This window comes from Geospiza fortis, unplaced genomic scaffold (assembly GCF_000277835.1).
Source record: "Geospiza fortis unplaced genomic scaffold, GeoFor_1.0 scaffold173, whole genome shotgun sequence".
In the NCBI taxonomy this organism is placed as follows: Eukaryota; Metazoa; Chordata; class Aves; order Passeriformes; family Thraupidae; genus Geospiza; species Geospiza fortis.
In genome coordinates this window covers 5,336,185-5,339,361 of record NW_005054334.1, presented here as the reverse complement: position 1 = coordinate 5,339,361, position 3,177 = coordinate 5,336,185, and the positions used below count along the sequence as shown (strand labels likewise).

At 47.0% G+C, this 3,177-nt stretch overlaps 1 protein-coding gene across 2 annotated transcripts in view; it reads left to right on the top strand.

Moving 5' to 3' along the window:
• Positions 1-3,177, top strand: part of LOC102040375 (suppressor of cytokine signaling 1-like) — a 22,640-nt gene that overhangs the window by 7,974 nt on the left and 11,489 nt on the right. Inside the window, exon 1 of one of the 2 annotated variants that reach the window (XM_005421957.2) lies at positions 1-48. The exons of the other annotated variant lie outside the window; for it this stretch is intronic. The gene's annotated coding sequence lies outside the window, so the exon portion shown is untranslated. The remainder of the gene's footprint in view (positions 49-3,177) is intronic. 2 annotated transcript variants of the gene reach the window in all.

Here is a 3,177-nt window from a genome sequence, read left to right as displayed (position 1 = left end):
TCGCACCGGAGGCAGCGCCGCCCGCCCGTGGCCCCGGAGGTGCCGAGAGTAAGTTGTGCTGCGTTAACTGGAAACGGCCTTTTTGCGGGGCGGGCTGCGAGGAGTCAGTCTGTCTGTCCGTCTGCCTGTCTGCTCCGATCCCCCCTTGGCTTGCGAGGGGGTGCAGTCCCCGCTGATTTGGCTCCTGGGGGTGTTGGGGCCGCTCTTGGCTGGGAAGAAGGAGCGTGTGGGGGCTTGGGGGGCTTTTCCCAAGGAGTCGAGGGAGATTTGGGGTGCCGGCATCTCGCTGCCGGTCTTGAAGGAAGCCATGTGCTGTACTGGGGTGGCGGCGGGGTGCTGGGAGTAGCCTGGGTGGCTCCGCGGGGACTGTCCTGCTGTCAAGGTGTTCTTCACGGCATCAGGACAGGGAGATGTTTCTTTTAAAGTGAAACCTGCAAATTATGTAATGTCTTAGATGGGTCTGTAGGGAAGCAGCCGCGCAGGTCTGGGTAACTTGGTCTTCACAGCACTTCTTTCACATAAAGCACTGGAGAAGCGATGCTCAGAGTGTTACGCTGAGTCTTAGCTGGAAAAGGGAGCTGCCTGCCAGAAGTGAAGGCGTTACAGGGAAGAGGGGTACTGTGAACCGGGGGTGTACCTGCCTGTTTGGGGTTGCCTTGAAGGGCGGAGAAACTCGCCGTCCTCCAGACCTGGCACAGTCAGAACGCAGCCTCACACCTGCCGTTTCTCAGAAGATCAGTGCTGCGCGCCCATGAAAAGCCTCATCGCAAAGGTTATCGCTAAATCCTCCTTCTTTATGCAATCTGAGTCATGGTGCTCACAGCCATGCAGGATCCGCTACTCACTTTTTCCCACAAACACGGGCGCTGTTACTGAGAATTTTGGAATGGTTACCGCGTAAAACCTCAGCTCATGCTACTCTTAGGTTTCTCTTTTTTTTTCCTTTTTAAAAAATTTAGTTTAAGTGTATATTACTTCTTGCTTAATAGAAGCTTGGAAACAGGATCTGGATGAATCCCAGAGGTAGCTGAGAACTCAAGAATGCTAAGTTAATGTCCCTGGCTTTTTTCTTCTCCTGCATGGTGAAGAAGGGGGATGTGGCTTGACCATTGTTCTGGAAAGTTGAGGGTAAAGAGTATTGTTAGCAAGCTGCTATTTAGGACTATGTGGTCCAGACAGTGCCATTTACTAGCTCTAGTCCTTGCAGCTCTCAGAGAATTTAAATGAAAAACCCAGTCACATGTTGACCATACTCAACTCTGTAAAATGGGGTGGAATCGGAAATAACTAGTTTCCTGATGTTTCATTCTCTACTGACTGTGTCCTTAGGAAGGTATGCAAGCATATCTTCTTTCTCCAAACAACTGCAATTCAGATGCTGTGTGAATGTCAAATGGTCCATTCAGTCACAGCAGGGCAATGGTCATGTGCTTTAAAATGGTGCACATGCACAGAAGTTTGTGAGACTGAGGCTGTATTATCACATAGTTGCTTTTAGTTGAATCAAGTTACGACGAAATGTGGCCAGTTGCTGCAGATGAAGCCAAGCTTTGTTTCTGTGTTCATGAGTGATTCTGCTGGGTATGTGATTTAAAACATAGTTGTTGAAGTATGGATTCTTGTTCCCTTCAGAGGGGACGGCTCTTGGGCACAAACCCGCAGGATTACTGGGATGCCAACCTCCCACACAAGTTCCCATCTTTTCCTGAGTTAAACTGGGATCTGGGCCTTTGTTATTTCTGTGCTCCTTGTTAATATTCTGTATGTTGCATGTCCTTTAATAATCTGGCTTATCACTCACTTAAATGTGGGGTTGAGTGGCAACACAGGGGTTTTCTGTAAGATTGTGTTGGAAGGCACAGGTAAACTGTGCTTGAGTCCCCAAAAATGGGCATAGAGGAGCACTAGGGAGAGGCTGAGCTGCTTCAGATTCTTCCAGGTGTGTGTCTCTGTCCCCACTGTGTCTGCTCAGAGAGGGCCAAATTCAGTTTCCAGATGACAGCTTCAAACATGCAGCCTCTTGCCCTCCTCAGTCCAGCTGGGATTTCTGTGAAGTTGGTGGTAGGTTTGCGCAAGGATAGAGCTGGGGCTGGGTGGTGTAAATTCTTAATTGCTGTCACTAATACTGTGGTTGCATTGCTGAGAAACAAAGGAGAAAATGTGCCTTTAGGGCTGTGTTTTTTCCCTTGTTTCTCTTTTTCTCTGTCCCCACTGGGAACGTTTTGCTCTTTTCTCCTAGTTTTTCCCTGCAGCTCCTTGCCACCCGCTCTCCCCTTGCCACCCACAGGCTTCTCTGTCCTGATTTCTTCAGCCTTGGTTTGGTCAGCAATAAAGAGATAGTGCCAATACTTAAATATGACATCATTTGGTTCGGGTTGATACTGTGGTTAGATTAATAAAAGCTGTGGGGAGGTGGTGTGTTCCTGAGCTGTTACTCCAGGCCGCTGCAGACCTCAGCTAGTGCTGCTTGCCAAAAGCTCACAAGATGGGAGAGGAAGGCACATGCATCTCTGTAACTTAAGATGTGGATGGTGTGAGAGCTGAGTAAGCCATACAGGACCCATATCTTTTTAGAGAGTAAAGGTGTTAAGCGTGTATGTCATTAGGAGGCATATTTATTTAAAATAATGCAACTAAATGCTACATTCCTTAGATCCTTGATTAGGTGTAAGTAGAGGCACAGGCAGGTATGATAGCAACTTAACCCCTTTATCCTGTCAGTCTACTCCATTACAACCTACTCTTCTGGTTTGCATTTGTGCATATCCTGCATCCTTTTGCCTCAGTAAGGTATTTATTAGCTCACCATTTTGCTGAAATCAGTCTCAACCTTTATAAAAAAAAGGTGCAATGCTGTTTGATGTAGCAGGATTTGGCGACTTTGTGTTAATGAGTGATCAAAATGATGAGTAGAATTCTTCCCCCTCTCCCCTCACCAAGTGACAGGTTTCAAGTTAAGATTTTGAAGTGAGAGGTGTAGAAAATCCTACTTTTTAAACTTCTGGAACTCAATGCTTCTGCTCAATAGGTATTTAATAGTGTAAAAATGTAAATTCAGTTTTAGTAGAATGGCTAAATGCTGGTTTGTGTTGTCTTTGGAGACTTCAGAGCTGCCCCTTATTTTCATCCTCTTCAGTGGAGAAAAGGTCTGTGTGCACTCCACAGGAAATGAGTGTC